General features: G+C 47.0%; 1 protein-coding gene across 2 annotated transcripts in view; it reads right to left on the reverse strand.

Moving 5' to 3' along the window:
* VRK1 (VRK serine/threonine kinase 1) overlaps positions 1-22,119 on the reverse strand; it is a 69,090-nt gene extending 46,971 nt beyond the window's left edge. For both annotated transcript variants that reach the window (XM_054692503.1, XM_037503933.2), the window contains exon 1: positions 22,040-22,119. The gene's annotated coding sequence lies outside the window, so the exon portion shown is untranslated. The remainder of the gene's footprint in view (positions 1-22,039) is intronic.
* Positions 22,120-25,413: the final 3,294 nt, after the last annotated feature.

The following is a 25,413-nucleotide window of genomic DNA, read 5'->3' on the forward strand; positions in this document are numbered from 1 at the left end:
GAAGCCACACTACTGTGCATATAAGGGAAATAAAAACATTTCCAAAAATGTAGAAAAAACATGTACAAGAATTGATAGCAGCAGGTTTATTCAAAATAGTGCAAAGGAGAAAACTCACAAGTCCATCAACAGGAAAAGAAATAACAAAATGGAACCTCTTATGTTGGGAAAAAGAAGCCAGACAAGACCACAGAATGTGTGGTCCCCTTTACATGAGGCGTAGCGGGAAACAGAGCTAACCCACCACGCCAAGTCACACAACAGGGCCCACCTGTGGGAGGAGATGACTAAGAGTCCGAAGAGGCAAGCTTCTGGGGATCGGATGATATCCTAGATCCCAGTCCTGGTGGTGTTTAAATTACATGTTCACTTCCTAAAAATCAGTAGTGCACCAGGAATTATTTCATTTTTTGTTTATATAAAATTAACACTGTAAATAACACAAAATCCTAAGTGTTTAATAGTCAGGTCTGGTCAGGAGATTTACACGTAACCTCAACAGGAAAGTTTAACTTGAAAGAATATTAATTTGTAAAAGCTGATTGACAACCGGAAGATGTATGACCTCTCACAGGGCAAGGTCAAGGGCGTGTACTCACTGAGCTCTTCCCAGGCCCTCGTAGCAGCATTCCCTGGGCTGCAGGAGGCTGAGCTGGTCCACAGGACCCCACCTGCAGGGAAGCTGGCAGAGCCAGAAGCTGCCTACCAGGCCCAAAAGCCATGGAGAGCAGGGGCCACAGCCCCCCTGATAGAAAGGACAGACACTGCCAACAGCAGGAGGTCCCTTCCCAGGCCCCTCACAGGGTCCCTCCCTGGCGCTCTACTAACAAAACCCAACGTTTGCTGCTCTAGTGTGACAATCAGAGCAAAGACGGGAGAATCTGAAGTTGAGCAGCAGTAAGCTGACACCAGGCTCACGCACACCTGCAGACTGTAAACGCTGACGGATGCATATACACCTGTGTGGCACGCACCTGCGTGGAGACACAGAATGTGCCTGTCTGCTGCCAACACTCACGCCTGCTCTTCCAAACAAAAGCTGGCCGGTGTGACCTCGGGCATGCCAGGTGCTCTGGAAAACACTGTGCTGCCAGCTTAGCCAGTGACCTGCGTCTCAGACAGAAGAGGGCATGCCAGGTGCTCTGGAAAACACTGTGCTGCCAGCTTAGCCAGTGACCTGCGTCTCAGACAGAAGAGTGTCCCCACCCAACACACCCAGCATCCCTTCTTGACTTTCACTGCATTTGACTCTCACTCATATTTTGGGGTTCAGGGTTACAGAAAACCAAAGTTTCAGAGAATATGAAACTATCTCCTTGCTCCTTTTCCGGTGATTTTTGAAAGAAAAAAAGGAGATTCATTTAAAGCCAGAAGTCCCTGCTCAAAACTACTAAAAAAAAACATAACCCTAAGGCAGTGAATTTTCTAAAGAACTTAAAATACTAATTTGAATTAAACGCTCTCTCATATATTGCAGGTTTCTTCTAATAATGATTCTGATACCTGCATTCAAGTTTCTATCAAAAAATACACTGGAGCTCACAAATCCTGACCAAATAAAATCCTTCCACGTCATTTCCGTCCACTGGGAGGAATGCAAATCCACTATTCTAAAAAACAACCCAACAGAGAGATTTCAAAGAAAAAGTTTACCAGCACATAATCCATTTTATATAATCTCACCACCTCTTTTCCCGCTTCATTAAACGAAATGCAGATGCAAGTGAACAGCCCATCAAGATGCAAATCAACACTGCCCTTTGCTGAAATCACTGGCTGGTATATTCCAGATTAGCATATTCACCAAAATTTAATTGTAAACAGAGTAATTATGGTACTAAAGTTATTAAATACACAAAGCAAGCTTGGAACTATACATATTCAAATAGAATTTCAGTGGCAGATCAACTTTTATATCTGAAACAATACCCTAATTAATACTCAGCTCTGATAATAAAATGGTCCTCTGTTTTTCAGATAACATTCCAAAAAAAGTTCTGCTATGAATATTAAAATAAAGTTTTGTGAATAGATTTTTAAAATTTCAATAGCTATATTTATCACAATATGGTACTGTATTTAGACAACCAGCATTTTTTAAGTCCTAGATTCAAATGTGGAATATATTTTTTAATCTCGTGCTGAAGAGGAAAAAAAAAAACCTTGAATGAATCAAACAATGCCTCGTACGCGTAATGAATGAGCTGGATGAGGTCATCCGTTCATCATCCCAAACTGGGAGGTTACAAGGCTGCAATAAAGTCTGTTACACACCAGGTCACTGCGTAACTTCTTCCCAAAACAGGTACACCCACAGGAGCCTTTGAGGGAGTCATCTATTTTTACGACATTTTCTTTCAAGTCCTCAGCTTCTCCAACACGTTCTGAAACTGCACGGGTACACGCTGGTTCAGAATAACTGGACACGTGGGAGGAGATGCACCATCCCCGGCCAGCATCTCCCGTGGCAGTGCTGCAGAGAAGCCTGCGCCTCCCCCGCCCTGGCCCACCGTCCGGAAGCCGAGAGCATGCCCAGAGATCACCCTTCCTCGGGGAGACAGGAGCTCTGTGGTGTCAGTACTGCTCTTACCTCACTGCACGCGATGCATGTTCCCATACACTGATGAGTTTAAGCTCCTTGGATAAGAACGGTCTTGGTAGAAATTCAGAAAGTGTGCAAAATTAAAGAACAGAAAGGAGATGTTCTCTAGTACCTGGCATCTAACTTCATGCTTAATCTCCATCGTCAATCACAGTGGCTACTGCCACTCCTTTTCAAAGCCCCATAAATGGAGCATCTTCCCCTTCCTAACTCATAATTCTCAACAGATGAACTCATCTCCTAGTTTAAAGAGAATAAAACCCAGAAGCTCCAGGTGGGAGTTCTCTCTCTCCAAGACCCAAACCCACCAGCGCCCTCTCTCACAGCACGACCCACCCGCCCTGGACTCCACTCGTGGGCCCGCTCTGTCCTGCTCAGGTCACTAACTCCAAGACACTCCAAATCTCTTCTGTCTGCTCAGCAGCAACAACACTTCCTTTCATGCCACAGTCCCTTGCTTTGCTATCACAATACTATCCCGGTTCTCCTTGTGCTGAACAGGACACTCACGAGACAAAACAGCGAGTAACAGCTCCTTCTCTCAAGGAATCCGCTACTTTTTTGATGAGCAGTTATCCCAGACTGTATCACACTGAAAAGACTACCTACACTTCCCTGCTTACATCAAAATACAAATCTTATGATAAACTATGCAAAAGAAAATATGCTAGTAAATAAAATAATTCCAATACCTTGGAAATACATTTGAGAGTTTGGAAATAAAATTAAGAACCTTAAAATTAATATGGAGAGATGCACACTAAGAAAATAACTGATCTGTTTATTGAGGCCTAACACCTCAAAAAAAGCATTTGTAGCCTTGAAGTTACCTGCACACACATGTTCACACAGCAGCTCCGGTCACAGAAGACAAAAGGTGGTGGAACCAACCCAGTGTCCACCATCATACAACAGGAGAGACAAAGCGTGGCATGTGTGTCCATCCCCCACATACACATACAGTGACTACTGCTCAGCCTTAGTAAAAAAGGAAGGAAATTCTGGCACCTGCTGCGACATGGGTGACCCTTGACGTAAGCCAGTCACAAAAGGAAGACTGGGGCCCCAGGTGGCGCAGAGGGTTGAGCGCCGTGCTATGAAGCTGTCCGCAGCCTCTGCAGTGCAGGTTCAATCCCGGCCAGGCAGTGAGAATCCCACATGGCGCAGCAGACGTCTCCCGTCTCGCCCGCTGCTCCCCTCAGCAGTGTTTCGTCAGTCTGCCTGTTCTGCTCCCCGCTCTGTCTCTAGTGAGTCTTCTCACCCCCCACACCTCTGGCTTGTACCCCAGCTCTCGTATAAAAATAAATCAATCTTTAAAAAAAAAAAAAAAAAGGAAGACAAATGCTGTCTAATTCTCCTTATATGGGGTGTCTGCAGTGGTCCAATTCAAAGAAACAGAAAGTAGAATGTTTGTCAGGAGGGCTGAGGGATGTTTAATGGGTACGTTTTCAAATTTGCAAGATGAAAAGAGTTCTGGAGATGGGCTCCTCAACCAGGAGAACGTCTGGGACACTAGTGCACTGTAGCCTAGAAAAGGCCTAAAATGGTAAATTTTATGTTTACCACATTTTTGCCCACATTGTGGGCAAAGAACATGAGTTTACAGACGCAGGAGGTGAAACAGACCTAGACGCCGGCTGCACGAAGACAACCTGGCCGCGTCCTTGGTGGCGCTCCTCCCGGCCCTGCGTTCAGGAAAAGGCTGGCGTGGAGGAGTTCACGGCAGCTGCACAGGCGCAAGCCACCCGCATCGACTAGGTCCCGCGACCGCGAATTCCATGACTTCAGGAGGTCACGGCTGGCTCATTCAGTCATCCAGCAAACACTCCTCCCACCCACCGTGTGTCCGGCAAGCCCCATTCTAGACAGTTGCTACCTCAAAGGAACAAAAATGTCCCATTCATTTGACACAACCCAGCAGAAAGAAACAAATACTAAAAACAAACATGACAGATAAACGAACTAATATTTTAGAAGACGTAGGAGCGATGTTTTTCTGAAGTAAGTTAATGGAGATCGGGGAGACAGAGGATGGGCGTGTGAGAGGGGCGGGGGTGGCAGTACCAGACAGAGGATCTGTCCGCCTCAGAGGCCGAGCCTGCGTACAGACGAAGGCTGTGAGGAAGCTGAGGGCTCTGGAAGCAGGTGTCTGGGCAGAGGCAGAGCAGCACAGAGAAGCAGCCCTCCCCCACACTCCCCCCAGAAGCAAGGCTGGCAAGTGAGTGCGGGGGAAGCGGGAGGGGAGAAGTCAGGGAAGGGGGCCTGGGAGCATCGGATCAAGGAGAGGCCCGCAGGCTCAGCCTCCCCAAAGGGGGCACATGCTTCTCCACGGTGTTGGAACACGCGCTGCACCTCAGCTCTAAATCACAAAGCTCTGATCAAAGCACAAATCTTACTCAATGCCTGAGTCAAGAGACTCCCACTGCCCTATTCCTCACAAGTCTTTACCCTTTCACAAGTTTGCTAAAGAGTTTATTATTCCACTTTCAAACCCCATTCCCTCCACAGCCAGCCACAGAAGCTAACACACAGCCCACACCCGAAAGAGCCCCCATAGGGCCTCGCCCCTGAAGTCACCTCAATGTAGGAAGGGGTTCGTGATGGGTCGAGTTCCATTTCTAAATCTCACAGGCTAGGACTAGGCCCGACGCTCCCTTTGACTTAAGTGTAAGTGATCTGGTGGTGTTATGAGAGTGAACGGTTAGAATATTTTGACAAGAAATACAAAAACTTTTGCCATGCTACACCCTCTTTTTCATTTAAAATAAAGTGCTGCACCCCGTGGAATTCGCAGTATTCCCACACACAGCACCGGCTTCACTCACGCATTTGCTCAGCACATGCTTACCGAGCACACACTGTGGCAGGAGCTGTTCTAGAAGACAGGGATAGAGCAGCAAAGCAGATAAAACTCCCTGCCCTGCTTGAGCGTGTTTTTAAATTTAGAAGAGTGTTTTTTAAGTCAAACAAGTCCTACAGGTACAGAAAAAAATGCGAAAGCAGGGACAGGGTGAGGACATGGGGGTGAAATGTCAAAGATGGCCAAGTAAAGCGCCACAAGAAAGTGACATATAAACAAAGACCTGGAAACGAAGAGAGGGAGAACAGCCACACTGAGGGAGCCGCAGGCACTTGTTCCAGAAACAGCGAGGCGACTGGGGTGCCGGAGAAGAGCCCTCAGGGGAGAGCACTGGCTGGTGTCAGGGATGTAAGGGGTCGGGTGCCAGGTCACTTCCCCACACACAGACCACTCCCAAGAGGAGGACAGGACGAGGTCTTTTAACTCTCGGGGAGCTGGGAGAACTTGGGAAGGCTCCGGGCAGAAGTGGGGTGCTGGGCTTACATTTTAAAGGGTCACTCTGGTTGAAAATACCAAACAGACCAGGCAGAAAGAGCCACAGTTATCACAGCGGAGCTGCCACCGGGACACCCAGTCACTGCATGACTCCTCACCAAATAAGAATGTCAATTAAAAAACAGCACTAAACAGAGGGTCGCAGAACAGCCTAAGGTTTTAAAAAAATTTTTTTAACTTTACACAGGCTACCCTCCCCCCCAAAAAACAAGTCTTCAGTGCCAAGTAGAAACAATTGATATTAGTGACAGATGGTCTAGGAAACATGCTAATCATGTCTTACTCTAAATTTTCTGGGCTCTATCTTTATGGCAGTGTAGTTCACCGGGACCTTAAAATCTTGAACTCATTTATTCCAAAGGCATTTATAAAATGTCTCCAAAATATGTGCTGGAAAGTGTGCGAGTGGCTGGAAATACGAACAGGAATAAAATGGAACCTTTGGCCTCAGGAAGCTGCACTTAGCGTCCCACCTTAGACAGGCAGGATTTAATACTGTACCATCAGCTTCAAACGTGGGTCAGTAAGAAGCCCTCCAGGTATAGAATATTCTGACCCCGTTGATAAACTAGTAAGCACAGCGAGAGTCGCAGACTGCTACAAAATCTGACTCTGCTGGTTTCATGGTGGGAAAAAGATGCCTTTCCCACGGATGCACCTTTTTTTAGTCATGAAACTCGTTTCCTCTTTTTCACCCGGTGCCAGGAAGTTTAGAGCAGAGGGACAAACTCGGCTGCATCTACCCATCCTCTGAGGCAGGTCTTCTCGGCCGGACCTCCCTCAGCACCTCCGGAGCAGCATTCAAACAGGAAAGTCCACATGAGCGCAGGCTCTGCAGCCGGCCACCGGCGGGGCCTCCGTCCTGGACATTCCTGCGCCTCTTCCTTCCCTCGCCACGTCGCTGACTTTCAATGTGCTGGCTCCGGGACATACAACTCTATCAGAAGGCATCAACAAATGCTCCCTCCAGTTCATTTTCTATGTTATAAATTAGTGAGTGAATGATTTGGGAGGTGCGCCCTCTTAAAAAAATGCCCTTTGCTCACCCCTTTGTATTGCAGGGCAAAATCACTCATTCGTGTTTCAAACTTGCTTGGAATTAAGAAGTAATTACATATTTTAGTGTGAATGGCTTCCTGCCAAACTACAGTGAGTCAAAGAATAAAATCAAACAAGAGATAATCGGTCAACAAAGAACTTCATCACCTCTTTTGCTAAATTACATCAAGAACAATTTGAAAGCAATACATCTAAAGACAATTCCCGTACAAATGAGCCAGCTAATCAGAAGTTGATTAATGCATTTGATTAGTGCTAAGAAATCATCTGAAAAATAAACAGAATCTGGAGTTTGCACAGCCCTTCCCAGAGCTCCTCCTCTAGGTAGCCTGCCGAGGCCCACACGCCCTGGGGCTGAAACACAACTGTGAGAACAGGCATAGGAGCAAAACTCAAGACCCAGGGGGGTGAACAGTGAGGCCCAGTTAGGGACACCTTACTAGTCCCTGGTTTCACTGAGAGACCCATGCAGATGCAGTGAGGCAGGAGAAACACTCCCTCTGCCCGCACCCTAAGAAACATCAGCAGAGCCAGAGGCAAACCGCACACCCTCCAGGAGAACACAGGGGAGCCGCTGCAGAGAAAGTGACCCTACAAATGCATAGATTTATTCCTGAAAAACGTTACATCACCCTCCAATGCACAACCTTCAGAAGCCACTGGCACACTGGCGCGTCTTCACACCTACAATGGATGGAAGCAGGGGAGACGCGAGCTGCTAACTCTGAAAAAGAAAGCGGCCTCCTTCAGAGAAGGCACTTCCTAGTCAGAAGCCTCACCGCGCTGGAGATCAAAATGTCAGACTGTCAATTCTGTGGTACAGCCACAGTATCAGATGATGTACTTCCTCAACTTTCATTTCCTTCAAGTGGTTTCTACAAGTTCTCAGCAGGAGCACTGACTGCAGAACTAATTTCTAACGGGACACACCCAGCACGCCACAACTCCAAACAAGAGCTCCGGAAACCACGCTGCACCTCTGACTTCAGATGCCCTGGCTGGAAGATCCATCCTGCAGCCCAACAGGTCTCCAGGGACCCCTGCGGAGGTGCTCCCGCATCACTCACACTCGAGTTTCATGGAGAGCAGAAGCTCTGGCTCCAGACCACAGGCCCGAGCCAAAGGAAGGCTTCTCTCAGGAGAGCGGACACTAGAACTTTACTAAAATTTATTACAAATGTGAATTATATTAGCATCTTAGGTAATATTTAGCATATTGACAAGTCTGTAAATGACAGACTGCACAGTCATGCTCCCTTTTGGAGGTAAAATTGACCACTAACCTCTGTTTACAGCTCCTTCTCTCAGTGTTTCCCCCCTGAAGCCGCACAGGGCAGCTCGTGACAGCGCTTCTGCCCACACAGAGTCTTGGGGGGGCGACGTGCTCCCAAAGGAAGTCGGTATGGCGATAAGCCACTCTCAAGGAGGAGTACAGCCATGAAAAAATTCATGAAAACGTAAAACAAGTTTTAATCTCAGAGATCAATTTTTCTAACCAACATACAAAATAAAATACTCAAGCCACAAAGAAAATTGATAAATCTGACAAAATATAAATAAAATTTCATCACAGGTTAGAAGAAGACCATAAACAAACTCAGGAGAAATGAAAACAATCTACAGAACAGGACAAAAGGCTAATTTTCTCAGTATTTAAAGAATCTTTTCAATTATAAGACAAGAAGACAAAAGCCCAAAAGAAAAATGGAAAATGACAAGGAAAGGCAAATTCACAGAAAAATAACTATAAATGTCTTGCTGAAAAAAATTTAGGGGGATTTTCAAATACACAGGAAGCAGAGAATATGATGAGCTCCACGTCCACATGACCTGACATCACCACCCACCCCCCCACAGCTCATTTCCCCTCTTCTACCCCAACCCATGTGCCCCCCCACCACAGACACAGCATTTCATACGCAAATAAACGACCCTGTATCACCACCACACTTAACAAAATTAACAAAAATTTCCTAATGTCACCTAGTAAGGATTCAAATTTCTCGAACTGTCTCCAAAAAATTTCTTCTTAGAACTGTTTAGCCACTGCCATTTGTCTAAAGCGCATGTGACAAGAGCCACCTCCCTCTTTTGTTTTCCTTCCCCTTGTCATTTGTCCAATAAAACCTCCCCCATTTTGAATTTTGCTGGTTGTGTCTCAATGTCCCATCTCCGGTGTCAGTGCCCTCCGGCCAAAGACCACCAGGAACACCCCTGAAATCAGCCAAGCCGGGAGAACACACACCAGGGGGACTAGTGGGGCATCTGAGCAAGAGAATGTCAATGTCCTAAAGAATCTAGGATCAAATTTGGGCTTTGGCTGGGCAATCTGGGGGAGGGTCTCGGGAAGCAGGTGTGTCTCCAGATCGGCTACTGAGCACCTGGCCAGGTCCAGAGGCCAGGGCAGCTCTATTCCCTCCCTCTGCTGCACTAGGCAAGGGAAGTCCTTGTGGTGGCCGCTCTGTCCTGCGGACACAGAAGCCTGAGCATTATCCTGCTTTCTAGTGAAGATGGTCCAGGTAACTCACGTGTGTTCTCCTGGCCCAAACCTGAAACCAGTCACGTCACCTGGACAAGAGGCCCATCTACTAGGAAAAGGGCAGAGGCCAAACTTTTCCAGCTTGTTCTTACGTCTGTCTTTGGAGTGGACAGTGCCACGGGAATTCCTTTCAAAGACAAAGTATATCATGAGTTGCACATGAACAAACTTAGGGCTACAGGGTTTTTGCCCCACTTCATTGCTTTTGTATAGGTCTCTTCTCTTTCGTTAAAAATCATGGTTTTGAACAACATTAACCTAAACTGTTAACTAATTCTTTCTCTTTGAATTTTTATCATTATGTAAACAGTTAAGTTTATAAAGTGAGAGCAACACAGAAGTCTAGTTTCTATCCCTATCTTCTTCTTTCCCTCTGCACAAGCAACGTTCCTGGTAGCTTTCACTTCTTCACTTCGTCATTCTTTTTTTCTCTTTTAAATAACAAAAATACATAAATCTGCATTTCCTGCTTCTTAGATAACGGGTTAGAACATTACACCCTTGCTCTACCATAATTTCTTTCACTAACACTATATCCTGGAGATCAACAGCAAACAGGCTCAGCTTCATTCATTAATAAAATGCAAATTAAAATTACAATGAGACTTAATTTACAATTAAAATCACATTTTTCAGCTATCAGATTAGTCAAGTTCAAAATTAGAAAATGCACTGGGTTGGTAAGAGTACACGGGAAAAGGCACATCAATTTAGCATTATCTACCAATATTTTAAATGCACACCCCCTTTGGCTCAGCAGGGCCACTTCCAGCAACTTCCCCTGCAGGCCTACCCGGCCCTCATCAACTGTGCCAGGCCACCCACTGCAGCATCCTGTACAACCACACGGACTTGTTTACATCAGAGGAACTTGGGAAATGAACGGTGGTGCAACCTCAGAATAGAAAATTGAAAGCAATTTAAGAGAGGTAGGTCTACATGCACCAATACAGACCCACCTACTGGTGTGTGTAGCTACAGCTCAGTCTGCTAGGCTACCCCATCAGCCCCTGAACAACACGGGGTTAGGGGCAAGATCCAGACTATAAGATTCTTTACTGGAAGAGGTGCGCTCATGGAGATGATGAGCAGAGCACCGCGGTTTGCTGAAATCCTTGCGCTCACCATAACAGCAACAGGAGGCGGCTACGAAATTACTCAGTCGTACAGTGCCCGCTGAGTGAGTTTTATGTAGTTATATTACGTGCTGCATCTTCACCTCTGCTTATGTTTTTCCTGACGGCTGTGAATGGCACCCTGTATGCACACGATTATTTTAATATGACCATCGTAAGTGCTTGTGTGCATACGTTTTAATAAACCCAAATTTTTGATAGATTTGTGTATTTTTAAGGTAATAAATGATTTTTAAAAAGTCTATTATCTATAAATGTTTTAAGCACTCATGACATTTTTGTTAATTTTGTTGGTATTTCTAGACTACGAGGTTCATCTGCAAGTTGTTCTTTTTCTTTCCAATTGTCACAAATCTCCAAAAAAGTTACAATATATTTATTTAAAAAAACCATGTATACTTGGAACTACACAGTTCAAAGCCCAGTTGCCCAAAGCTGAGTTGTCCAGGGCCAACTGTGCAATCAACTGATAGCAAAAGCGGTCTGGGGAGGGAGGTTAACTTGCCATTCTCTATCCTTCTATAGTGACTAAATTTATTATTGTGTGCGCGTAGTACTCTCTCAATTAAAACGTTTTTAAAGAATTTTTCAAGGGGCCTCCCCGGTGGCGCAGCGGGTTGAGCCTGGCGCTGTGAAGCTGTCCGCAGCCTCTGCAGTGTGGGTTCAATTCCCAGACAGCCAGGGAGATTCCCACATGGCGCGGCAGACCTCTCCTGTCACGCCCGCTGCTCCCCTCAGCAGTGCTCTCAGTCCATCTGCCTGTTCTGCTCCATCTCTGGATCCTCTTACCCTCCTGCACCTCTGGCCTGCACCTCTGGCCTGTACCCCAGCTCTTGTATAAATAAATCTTTAAAAAAAAAATTTTTCATGAATGATAAAAAAGCTTTATTAAATATCAAGTGGCTCTCTCGGTGTTGTTATCTGGAATTTGCCAGTATGTCTTTAACATCAGGATCAAAACAAGTTACAAACCCTGCAATCAATTATGTAGAAAATAGCTCTCAATACCTTCATTTGCAGACAAGATCATACCGTCCTGTTTTGACTAGGCCAGTCTTTAAAGACTAATACAATCTCTGAAAGACTATTAATTAAAAATGAATGCCGAAATGAAGTTCTCTTATTAATATGATCATTTATTTTTGCCCCATGAATCCTAAGTGAATGTAAATATGAAAAGATTGACTCTATACCGGAAAGAATCAATTAACCATTAATTATAACTTACACTCTTCCCTATGAATGAACTAATACATACAACTGCTAACCTCACTACTAAGCACCTATGTGCTCTCTGTCGGGTTACTTAAATGTATTACCTCTGAATCTTAAAACAACCATAAAACAAAGGCATTACACAGGCCATACCTAATTTGTCCATGGCCTACCAACCAGCAAGTATTCAAGGCCAAGATTCAAAAGTCAGGTAAGCAAAGCATAATTTCTGCAAAAATGCCTTACTGCTAGTTAACAGACGCATCGAGAGAGAGTACATATCTGTAACAGACGAAGCCTGAAGGGGGTAAGAGACTAGCCTGAATGAGTAATTACGCATATGCTGTAATAACTGCATAAAAGACAAGACAGAAATACATCCACGTTACTACAAACACAAACACAACGCCTAACTTAAATAAAAAAGACGACATCCAAAGCTAAAGGACAAAAGAAGTCATAAAATAACTCAGCAAAGTAAAGCTCTTCAGAAAGTTTTTAATTGTTGTTTTAATAGGAAAGTCACAAAAATTCAGTTGAGAACACCTGATGTGATAAACTACCACAGAATATAAGAAAAAATAGCTACAAAAAATAATGTACATATAGAAAGGGCACATTTAATGAGGCCATCCTCCGGCTGCAGGGCAAAACCCTGAGGATTCGTCTGAACTCCGCCTCTTCCATTTCAGCGCGTGGGTGATGGCATTTTCACTACTATTCCTTTGATCCAGACAAAATCAACTACTCACAAATCTACTTCGGCCGACACGCAAAAGAAAGTAAAGTGGAAATCTCAGCACTGGCGGAGTTATGGCCACTAGAGGCTCCCTCTCTCACACACTGCCAGCACTGTGTGACTCGGTGTTGCCATTAGTTGCATATACATCAGTCTCTTTTTTTTAAAGATTTATTTATTTATGCATACCAGAACTGGGGTACAGGCCAGATGTGTGGGGATGGGTGAGAGGATTCACCAGAGACAGAGTGGGAAACAGAACAGGCATATTTACTGAAATACACTGCTGAGAGGAGCAGCGGGCGAGTCACGAGAGGTCTGCTGTGCCATGTGGGTAGCTCCGTGGCTGGCTGGGAATCGAACTTGTGCTGCAGAGGCTGCGGACAGCTTCACAGGTTGTGTCTTAACCCCTTGCGCCACCAGGGAGGCCTAAGTCAGTCTCTTTTAACATAAAGTTTCCCCCATTGTCTGAGGGTGGACCAGTCCTCCCTGCTAAGCTACTTTGGGGGCCTAGGAATGCTAATGCCACTCATTGACATGAAAGTCTTTTTTTTTTAAATAGCCCCAAACCCAAAATAAAATTTTCCAAATCATACCAAATAGGAATGTTCCATTTTTAGATGACTCTAGAAATCAAGGCCACTACCTTACTTACCCTGGTACCCCTTCAGTGTAACACATCTGTCACGAGACACCAACAAGCATTTCTCGAAAATGAGCTAAATTAGTCATGTTCCAGGTCTACTTGTTGTGAAGGAAACAAGGTCCAAGTTCCCCAGGTCTCTTCTTCTCACAGTAAAACTGAGCAGGATCAAAGCCCAAACTCAGCATTGTACCTCCTGGCTTGTAAGGAAAGCAACATGGCCCATCTGAGAGTCAGAAACACAAAAGGGTCTACTCCAACCGTGAGCAGGAGCACTTCCAGGCCGTGGTCACCCACAGCAGCACGCACTGCCCACAGAGGTGGTCACTGAGAGGAAGGCGAGGGCTTACGCTCCACAGCCACGCCCTGGCTCACTACGGAAGCAGCCGACAGCCTTGAGCCAAGTGGAAGGAAAACCAAGGAAGGAAAGTGTTTCTATTTGAAAATAAATCAAAGTGAACTTTAAAAGGTCAATGAACTCAATAATAAAATACAATCCAACTTAAGGATGTGAGTAGACATTTTTCCAAAACAGACACACAAAAGGCCAATGAGCACAAAAAGATCCTCAACATCATTAGTCACCAGGGACAGGAAAGCCGAAACCAGCGGAAGATCCACGCCACAGGCACCAGGTTGGGTACAAGGAGACTGACAGTGACAAGTACTGGGAGCGGATGTGGAGGGACCCAACGCCACCAACACTGCTAGTGAGAGAGACTGGCAGAGTCTAGAAAAGTGAAACCTAGACGAGCCCAGCAATGCCACCTGTAGGTACATACTCAAGAAATGAAAACTAACATGAAAAACGTGTCCGGACGTGTTGACAGCAGAATTCTTCATAGCGGTCAAGGAGTGGCGACGCCGCCAGTGTCCTCTAGCTGAGGAGCGGATGAACAGGCGCGGCGACCGCACGACGGGGTGGCGCCGGGCGAGGGAGAGGCACGAAGCGCCCAGGCCCACGTCGCGGGTGGGCGGTGGGGACGCGCTGCGGGACCGCAGCCGTTACCCAAGACCCCTTTATGAGTCCGATTCTGCAGAATTTCCAGACTTAGTAAATGTCTGGACAAGCCAGCGCAGAAGGAGAGAGCGGAGGGACCACGAGAGGGTGCTGGCTGTTTAGGGCTGATGAGAATACTCGAACCCCAGGCCGCGGGGTGGCCGCGCCTGCAGCACGCGAGGAAGCGCGGGACGCTGCTGCTCTCTGAAGAGATGCGCCCCCCACCTCAACAGACAGTGTCCCCACAGCTAGGAAGGAGGTGTCACCGGGAGAACAGATGGCGGCACGGCCACGTGGAGTGGGGCTGGCCCAAGCCGGAGGCGCCCGCCGATGACGCAGCCGTGACGACGTGCGCACCGCGCCCCGCGGCCAGGCCCGGGCCCGGGGACTGTCGCGCAGTCAGCGCGCAGCCGCCGTGGAGCACGGGTCGTCCGCCGCCGGCACCGACAAAGGCGTAGGCGCGGAAGGACCTGGAAAGAGCCGAGTCCAGAAAGCCGGGCGCACGGTCCCGCGGCGGTGGACGCCGAGCCGGAGTCGCTGTGTCCGCACGCCCTGCAAGGCCCGTCGGCCAGGAGGAGGCGGGAAGGACAGTCTGAAGCGGCCCCGCGACGAGGAGAGGACAGCGTCCCGGCTGCTCCCGCCGCCTACCTCCGAAAGAGCCAAGCGGTGCTCACGGGCCTCTGGAAGCCCAGTCAGAAGCCGAGATAATGATGACATCCCTTTATCCATAGGCGTGAAAGCTCAGGATGGACAGACGTTTGAACATCCCCGACTGGGAATCCTGCCCTTAACAAATACACTAGATGCAGATACATGGTTTCTTGGCTGCCTAGACTCCCGCCCATCTGTCAGGATGGCAGCGTGCCTGCTCACATGTTGGTCAAACTGTCACTAGGGCATAGGTGCCAAGCAATGATAGCTTTAAATGGGCAGCTTGCACAGCACTGCGAGAGCGTGCTCTTCTGCAGAAAAAAATTCTTTTTTCCTATGATACTACTGAAGGTTTGTAATCACAAGTGAAATATTTTTGGTCAATCACAACATTTCAGTAGAAAAAAAGATACAGACTAGAGACAAACAATGAGACTAAGGAGGTTAAATCTAACAGAAAAGGTACTTTGAAGACAAATAAGGTGTTGCACTGATCTTTTCACATTGCCAATCTTTCATTAATACATGGCATGGTAATCTCTTCTGCAGTGACATCCTTTGCTCAACAAGTCTTCAGTAATTTTTCAAATGGGATAAGCAGGAATGCATCACTATTTAGTAGTTTATAAGTTAAGTAAGTTCTATTTGTTGGGCAGTAATTTTAAAAATAACTGAAGTCTAATCTATATCCAAAAGAATCCTTTAAATACACAAAAAAAAGCAGAAACCAAATGAGATGCCCGTAGAAAAGCTGGGGGGGAGGGAGAAGAAGTATAATCTGTTCAAAGAAAGATATCAAGAAATGAGGGGCTGCTAAGATAGAGTATTTTCAATCACAAATGAATAAATCGGGACTTCAGGGCTGTAACCTTTCACATCAGCCTGTCTATAAGCAAAATGCTCCAAAACTACACTCACGTTCCCATTCTACCTTTCAAGACCTTCTGGGTGACTGGCGTGAAGTGTCTAATGTCCTTCCCGTCTGGAAATTCTTCCCTCAGAGGAAAGCCCTAATGCTGCAATTTGAGCCATTTGTTCTTGTTCAGCCCTTGGTGAGTTTGAACAACAGCTGGCCCATCATCATTCTCTGTATAGTTCTTCATCTACAAGTATCGGGGCGTTCTGATTAAATAACCCCTGAGTCTCCTCTTTGCCCTGAGAAGTAAAAGTGATTCCATTAACTTCCTCTCATTAGACCAATCTATCAACCCTTTATGTTCTGATCATTTCAGTCACTCATTTTTTTCAATGCTTTGGGCCGGATAAGAAATGCCGTGCCTGACCCACTGAGCCAACAGAGGCGATGCTTTCACTTGATGCTAAAGTAGCATCAAAACGAAGGAGTTTATAAGCCCGGCAGCTTGCGGTAAAATTACTGAAGACAGTAGTCTTAAATCTACTTGTCTTCTAAGAAACACTAAGGATTTAATATCGTGAAGTAACAACTTTTTTGGCTTTCTGGGTATCTACAACAAAAAGTGTTTAGGGTGATGCCGGTGCTTCCTACTGAGCTATTCCTGCCAACTAGGCCCTGAAACAAGGTCTCTTGAAGATTATCTCTACCGTGTCACTCAAGAAGCTACATTACGTTTCTGGGGGCCAGTGGGGCTGATTCTAAACCCCAGCATCTAGCCAGCAGTTCTCTGGACTCACGAACCAACTCTCCTTCCTTTACTTCCGTCCCCCTTCACGCACACAGCTCCCTCAAAACAGCCATGCTGGTCCCTCAAAGGTTTCCCCATGCCCCCAAGTCCATACATACTTTTTTAACTCAAGCTATGTCATCTCTTTATAAATCCATATCAGTTTTCATAATTGCTTATTCAGTCCCTATTTTCATCTTTATGCACAGTTTATAGCAATTGACTTTTTTTTAAAGATTTATTTATTTATGCATACAAGAGCTGGGGTACAGGCCAGAGGTGTGTGTGTGTGTGTGTGTGTGTGTGTGTGTGTGTGTGTGGAGTGGGGTGGGCTGAGAGGATTCACCAGAGACAGAGCAGGGAACAGAACAGGCAGACTGACTGAAATACACTGCTGAGGGGAGCACTGGGGAGACAGGAGAGGTCTGCCACGCCATGTGGGTTGCTCCCTGGCCAGCCAGGGATTGAACTCATGCTGCAGAGGCCGTGGATCACCTCATACTATGGTGCTTAACCCCTTGCGCCACCAGGGAGGCCCTAGCCAATTGATTTTTGATAAAGGCAACAAAAAAATGTTTCAGTAGAGCAAAGACAGAATTTAGGGATGGTTGGACAGCCACATGCAGAAGACAAAGGACCAATATCTAAACCCATAGCAGATCAGAGATGTTAACACAAGACATAAAATTACAAAATGCTCAGAAGAAAAGAGAACACCTTCCTGACCTAGGTTCAGGCCAAGAGTTCTGAGACTTGCATGCCACCAAAACATGACCCACACACTGGTAAATCAGACTTGACCAAAATGATAAACTTTTGTGCTGCAAGACACCAGAAAAGAATGAAAAGACAAGTCACAGACTGAGAGAACACATCCACAAATCTCTCAGCAGGCCAAGATTCATATTCAGAAAACATAAAGGATACTCTGAACTCAGAAATCAGTTTCAAAGAGGCAAAAAATTTGAACAGAAACGTCACTAACAAGCAATGAATGGCAAATAGGCCCACAAAAAGGTGTCAAGTATCATCAGCCATGAGAAACAGAAATTAAAGCCAAATGAGATAAGAGAGCACACACACCTGCTAGAATGACTACCACAAAAATACCACTACCTGGGAAAAAACCCAAACCAACATCACATGCTGCTGAGGATGCAGGGACTGGACCCCTCGTGTGTGAGCACTAGGACTGTAAAATGGTTCAGCTACTCCAGGAAAGGCTGGCAGTTTTTTATTAAGTTAAACATACGCTCACCCTACAATTCAACACCTGCACCCTTGGCCATTTACCCTAAACACTGAAAACATACACTGATACTAAAACCTGTACATGAGGGTTCAAAGCAGCTTTACTTAGAATAGTCCAAATCCAGAAAACACCCACGTGTCCTTCAGAGGTGAACTGTCCAATGCAACGAGGCAGAGCCACGCGACACCAAGCTGCTAGGAACCCGACACGATACGTTCATTACCCATCTACTTATTCAAATTTCAGTTTTACACTCTTTTTGCTGACATTTTGCTGCTTACATTCATTTTATCATGTGTAACAATTAAAATCAACTCAAAGAAACCCCTGCACGCTACCGCAGCAACGTGAGTGATAATGCATGCCGGAAAGTCATGACTTGAGTCTGAAAAAACCAGCAAGAGTAAGCCTCTTATATGTTGATAACCTGGCCTTAGCTTTGAAAAAATGAATTAAAACTCTTTTCCTGATTCCCAAACAACACACTTTTCTTATTACCTCTAAAAAGAATGTACAACTAGATATAATCTGAATGATGTTGATAGTTGTGTTGCCCAGAGTTTCCAGCTGCGTTAAGTGGGAAAAAGCAACATTGCCAGTAGAAAGAGTAAGTTTCTATGTCTCCCAGACAGAGTCGTTGAAGACTAAAGGCTTAACAGCCCTCTTTAACACTTAGTATTATGAAATGTGATCACAATGCATTTATACATAGTATCATCAAACAATGACATTTGTTCAGCTCTTGGTGAAACAATTTGAGATAGCAATTAACCTGAAATAAAGCTGTAGTTATCTGAGCTATAAGATTTCTAACTTCATGTTTTTTCCTTTTAATTTTAGATATAATTGACAGATGGATAATGGAGTCTCTTCTGGGTTCTTGAAACAAGAAGCTAAGTCTAGAGCAGACATAGCTGCCCCATGTGCAAGCAGCAGCAAGCAGCAAGTCCTGCAAAGAGAAATGAAATAAATGCACAGAGACAAAATATAAAGTCCCCAAAGCAGAGCACAGTGCTGCCCTTGCTCCTAATGACTTCTGAATCCTCTTTAGTTCCTTGCCCGGCCAACTACAAACTGTTCCAGATGTTGCGCTCCATCAGACAGGGATACTATTTGATTTAAAAGTATATGGCAGTACATACACAGTACTGAAGACCAATAGCCCTACAACATCTATGAACATCCCCAAATCTCAAATAACCTAGCAATTATGACTTCCACCTAATTTCCATTTAATGTACATCTCATTGATAAACATTTGAGTGTGTAGTTGTGACTACTCACCCTAACTATGTGCCAGTACTAACAATGTCTCTCTTCATGCTCAAGCCCAGAGTACTGGTTCCCAGACAACAGGCAGAGACACAGAGGAGCTACTGCAAAGAGCCATCAAAATCCACGCACCCACATGATGACTAAATAAATAGGATTCACAAACACCTATTTTTCCAAGTTGACAAAGATGCTGTGGCTAAGTCCTTAATACGTTTTACTAAAGACTGTTACTAAAAGAGTTGCTTCTTGTCCTTCGCAGTTATGTCTGAGTATTCCAGGTCAAACTGGGGGAAAGGGCAGTTTCATTCTCTCCAGGCTCCCTAGAGTTTTCTTTTTACGGTGTTGCCCACAAGTCACCTAGAAGAATAGCGGAACGTACCTGTGTCTGAGGACAAAGATTTAAGACAACATTGGAGGAGAGAGAAAGAGTGAGTAGGCGTAAGTGCATGAAACACAGCAACCTCAGAAAATCATGCACAAGTCAAGGGGGAAAATATAATCCCGGGTCAGGGCCCTCCCTTATCATGGCAAATGGGAAGCCATCAACAGCAATTTCGTACAAAGGCTAAACATATCCGAGAGCACAAGCACATCTTGCTTACATCGCCTTGGCAAATGCTTGGTCAGGATTCCACCCCTTTTCTAAATTAATCTGACACCCTCATCAAAAATTTCATATTTTCTACATTGTCTCACTAATGGTGTAGCACACATGTATTAACTTCTTGTGTGCTGTATACTAGATTACTAAAGTCATAAAGAATGACCCCTATTAATTTCAAACAAAGATAACTAGCTTCTACAAAACACTATGGAGAGCAAGAATACTGTACACGCAGCAGCTCCTGACACACACTAGGCGCACGAGGTATCTGGTAAATTAGCCTGGCCCTGCTCGCTCTGAAAAACATTCCCCCAGTCCCAAAAAGTCTCCAGTTCTACTCAGTTACCAACCTATTCTCAGACTTCCTCAAGACCGTATTTCATGAAAGGCTGTCTTTCTCCACTCCCACCTCCCCACATCTAACTCCCAAGATTCACTGCCTAATATATGGGACATAATTCACAAGTCATTCTTCTTCATTTGCTCTAAGGTAAATTTTAAAGCTTTGCTTCATTTGCAGAAGCCTTATTTTTCAAATCAAAATCCTATTCATAGTACATTATATCTTATTAGAGATGGCTTTAAGAGTAAAAATGTAGAGTTGTCAAAATAAAAATCTTTTTTCTTTTCTAGACATCTGGGATAGTCACTTACATATTCATCATTTTTTATATTAGTTCTCAAATACAAAAAAAAGCTGGCCTATTTTTTTAAAGAAATTGAATTTTCGGATCTGTCAACATTTTTAAAGCATTACTTATTTTTTTAGATACACACTTGCAACCTGGAATAAAATTTAGCATAAGTGTTCCACATAACCATGTCCTGGCCACTTACTAACTTACCATGTGCCAGGTTCTATGCTGCACACATTACTCCATTATCTCATTTGTTGAACAAATAACCTCTCATAATTTCTGTGGCACTGAGCATGAGAAGCCATTAAACTATCTACCTGATATTTGTACTAGATACTACTATTAACTTGACAGTAACGCTCAACACAAGTTTACTGTTATTAAGTTCAAGTTGTGACTGTATTAACATGGAATCTGATTAGCAATGTTGAGAAGTACAGATAATATACCATCTCTGGTAACTTCGGCAGAGAAAGCTATTAAGTGACTACTTAAGCTACATTCCCTTCTACAGGTAGCAGATGACTATACCCCTATCAAACCAGAAATTTAATCCCAGTTACAACATATCATTTTAAACAGCACAAACAAATCTGAATAAAATGATTACGTAAAGAAGCTTCCCTTGGAATTGCTTCAGAAATGTTGATTAAATTCTCCCCGAACATATCATGTTCAGCAGGTCATAAAATGCAAAATTAAAACAAAATATTTTACCAGACCTGTTTAAACAAAAAGAAGTCTTGATTTGAACTTTTAAAAATAAATGCTGCCCTACATTTTTCACTCAATTTCAGACCAAACAAATGGCGATTGCAATTTTTTTTAAAAAACGAAAAATATTAATGAGACTATGGAAGAGTTCCCTGAAACCACCCACCTCCCAAAAGCAAAACCGGGTCTTCCACGCTGTTCCAAGAAGGAGAGGGTGGAGGTGGGGGGGGGGAGGTGACACAGGAAAAATAAATATGGGTCACAGATAGAAAAGACATTAGAAAACAGGCGGCCTCGACAGGGGCCTGGCGTCTCACGCCCTCCTCCTCCTCTCTCCACCCAGGGCCTCTAGTGCTTTTTATCGGGTTTGACTCAACCACCTAAAATGTTCGCGATCAGAGCCAGAAAGCACTTGGCGGGCAGGAAAAACTATCTGCGGCCCCTGACAAGGCTGCAGGGGCGAGGGCGCCACCCCGCCGGCTCGGGGAAGAGAACTCGGGGAGCTGTCGGGGGGCCCTAAGATGCCTGGGGCACCCCCCCCGAGCTCCCACGCCCCGCACCCGGCCCCCCGAGAGCGAGCGCGCTCACCCCGCTGCCCGCGCCGCTCCGAGGGCGGCCCAGGGCGGCCGCCGCGCCCCGGAGAGCCGGCCTCGGGCAGGGCCTTCTGCCCGCGGGGTCAGGGGGCCCGTCACCTCCTCCGAGACCCCCCGGGCCCCAGCGGCCCCGATCGCCCTCAGAGGGCCGCGCGGCGCGGGGCCCACCCCGAGGCCGCGGCCGCCAGGGACAGGCGCCCACCCGGGGCCGCGCCGCCGCCCACCGGCCCCGAGCGCCGGGACCCGGGCCCGGCCGGGCGCCACCCGCCGAGCCACCGCCACCCTGGCCGGGCCCGGGCAGCCGGGCAGGAGCCGGCGCCGCGCCGCCCGGAGCCCGCCCGCCCCGGCGCGACCCACGCCCGGCGCCCGCGCCCTCCCTACCGCGAGCCGCGGGCCCCGCGCCTCCGGCCCAGTACGAACTTCCCGCCGCTTTCGCCGACTCGCAACTCCGCGGCGGCGCCGGCCCCGGCACACCCCGCAGTATGGAGCCTCCTCATTGGCCCGCGCGGAGCGGAGAGGCGGGGCGAGAGGGAGCGCCGCGCAGAGGGGCGGAGCCGCGCGGGGTTTGGCACTTCCCGCGGAATGCCGGGAGCTGTGGCCGGCGCTCCACTGCATGCTGGGAAATGGAGTCTTTTAGCGGCCTCTGCCCGCGTGGACTGCTGGGAAATGTGGTCGCCCTCACCAGAAGGGGTCCAGACTGCAGATCTGATGCTGGACCCCTCAGCGCCATAGCAACCGAAACCGTCTTGCGCGGAGCCACAAGTTATTGCTCCATCCCTGTGCTCCTGTCCCTGTTCGCAGTCTCATTGCAAAGGATTTCTGCTTAGATCATACGACTGCCAGTGTTGACAGAGGCTTGGTTTATTAAGTACATTGACAGAGGGTTGAATGTGAAAGAAGTCCTATGTTCCCCTTGGCAGAGTGTCCTTGAACCAGCACTTGCCCTCCCCGCCTTCTGGACCACCACCTGGAATGTTTGAACCACAGCAACTTGGTTCAGTACCTTCCTCCTGGCTCTGGAAGCGAACAACCCGCACTGCAAATCCAGGTACTCTCCCACTTTGCAGCTTTGCGACCACAGGGAGGTGACTTAACCCTGGCAGTCTCCTTTCCTGTTTCTGTCAGAAGTGAGTGACATCATCTCAGACAATGCTTTGCACCTAGTAGGTGTTCAATAAATAGCAGGTAGTATTAATGATTGTGCACACCCATTGTCTGGCTAAATCCTACCTGTCTTTCAAAGCCTGTTTCGGTGTCTATCTAACCTTCTGTAGTGCTTTATTGTAACTCTGCTACACCACAGTTTGCCTTGCATTTACAAGCAGTTTTCTCTAAACCTTCATCACCCCATGGGAATGAAGTTTACTGCAGACTGGGACACTCTAGGTCACAATCACAAAATTCGTAGGCAGAAGATCTCCAGGAAAGGTAATGATGCATCAGCTCCAGACCTCACTTGCCCAGGTCCCTTCCAACCCCGAGAAGGGCCCATACACAGTGTTTTACATCGTTTAGAAGTTTATTCATTTGCCAAGGTAAGATATTTTTGTATGATTTTCTTAAAAGTAGATCCCCAAATACGGTGAGCGTCCACAAAACCTGGAATCAACTCTGTGAATCGCACAGTGCTGGATTGTACCTGGCCACACACATTTGCCAATCCTGGTCCCCTCACGTGCTTCAGACACTTCTCCAGCCTGCCTTTGACCCAGGAGGCCAACTAGTACAAACCATTGCAAGTTTCCGGTGCCCCCCACCCCACCTTGTGGGATTTGGCCAGGGGGGACTGCCATAGAGGATTGGACAAAAAAGCTTGCTGAGGGCAGCTTTTCCCCTGGATCCTTGTTGGCAAGGTCCTTAAGCTGAAGGCCACCGGCCCTCCCTCAGGCTTCAATGACAGCTGCCTGCCTTTGTGCCTCAGCTCTGCAGGCGCCACCACCACCTTACTGCTGAGCCACATGTTACTGCTACAGCCCTGGGGTTCCCGCCCCCTCACCTTTGTTAATAGCCTCCTTGCCAGCAAACTCTCCTCATATTATCTGACTTCAAATGTGTCGTCTGCTTCCTGTTGAGACTCCGACAAAAACATGCTCAAGGTGAGCACTCGATAAATATTTGTCGGCAAAGCGGTCTTGAGATTCACACATCTCCTGGGTGTGGAATTCCCCAGCAAGACTGTGTGGCCAGAATCCATTCAGAGAAAGACATCTCTCTCTCTCTCTCTCTCTCTCTCTCTCTCTCTCTCTCTCTCTCTCGCTCTCTCGCTCTCTCGCTCTCTCTCGCTCTCACACACACACGCGCACACACACACAAAGAAGACTTGGAACAAGACTTATCTATCACACTGTGACCAGGTCCCCCTAATCTCATGGCGTGCATCCCCACAAAAGAAATAGCCCCACTTCCACGCGGGCTGACAACTGATGCGTCTTGGAGCACAATTAAATCAGCAGCAGTACCGGCTCCTCCAAGGTGCGAATGGATGTACTCTCTGGGGAGCGCAGAGCTCGGCTGCCCTGTCAGGGGGCTAACTCTCCAACACAGCTTAAATGAGGCGATGTTCCAGGGCTGTCGCAGCCCCTCCAGCACCACCCGCACATGCCGAGTGGGCCCGGCCTGCGGAGCGCGGCAGGACACCAGCCGGAGCTGCCGCCATGGAGACGGCATGCCTGCAATGCTGTGGGTGGGGACACTCTGGGACGCGGGCCCCTCTGGGAATTTTTAAGAGTTGCTGCACGGGATGACGTCAGGGTTGTGTGGAAGGTGGACCCCTGGAGACTTGCTAGGGCTGGGCTTTAGAACTTAAGAGCTGACCTAGGAGGAAACTTTGGGAACCTAGTGCTGCCATATGTCCAGAAATATCTGCTCGATCCAAAGAGATGCTCACTGTGGGGTACCCACAGGGGACTGGGTCCTGGTGAACCCAGTTCATTTCACTGGGTTAAATCATAGGTGCTCCTAGTCCTTGCTAAGATGGAACAGGAGCTCTGGGCTTCTGGGCTGAGATGAGTCATCCCCTGCAGGCTGGAGAGCAGAAACCAGGGCTGGGGTATCCAGGAGAGGCTGAACACATTCTGCTCTTCACCCTTCTCTCCTGTCCCTCCTAGGAGCACCCAGTTAAATGAACCTGTTATGTGTCAGGCACTGTGCTTTTCCCAGACATTAGCTTAGTGTTTAAAGGGGGGGGGGGGAATCATGGAGTTTCAATGATTCCAGGCCGCCTGAGTCTACTTTTAGAACTTTACTGCCCCTCATGCAGTGCCTCAGTACATGAGGAAGCTTCTTATGAAGAAATGATTTCAATACAGGGATAGAGATTTATACAAAACGCTGTCATAGGTCACGGATCCTGCCCAGAGGAACATCATGGATGAAGCAAGGTGGTCCAGAGTGGGTTCAGCCCAATGAATACAGCCTCCCAGCAAGGCAGACTTCCAGCCTCCAGCCCCCCAGTAAGGCAGACCAGCTGAAAATTTACCCATGGGATCCGTACTGATTTCCATATAGTCAGACCCCCACCCTGCGCCCTTTAGTATGCCCAGGAGCCCCTTCAGCCTGGTAGGCCGAGCTCAAGGGCATGGAAAGGTAACAATAGTGCAGGGCACTTGGGGAGAGGGCGCGGAGGCTGGTGTTTGCTAGACTGTGGCGGAAACTCAGTCTGTGAAGTTCAAATAAACACAAAAGTCCTTGGGAAGCAAGGCCGCCCTGGCAGCGTGTCCCAAATCCATCAGGCGCTGGCTCGACCTCTGAGTCAG

This window comes from Talpa occidentalis, unplaced genomic scaffold (assembly GCF_014898055.3).
Source record: "Talpa occidentalis isolate TD23 unplaced genomic scaffold, MPIMG_talOcc4v2.1 talOcc4.11, whole genome shotgun sequence".
NCBI lineage: Eukaryota > Metazoa > Chordata > Mammalia > Eulipotyphla > Talpidae > Talpa > Talpa occidentalis.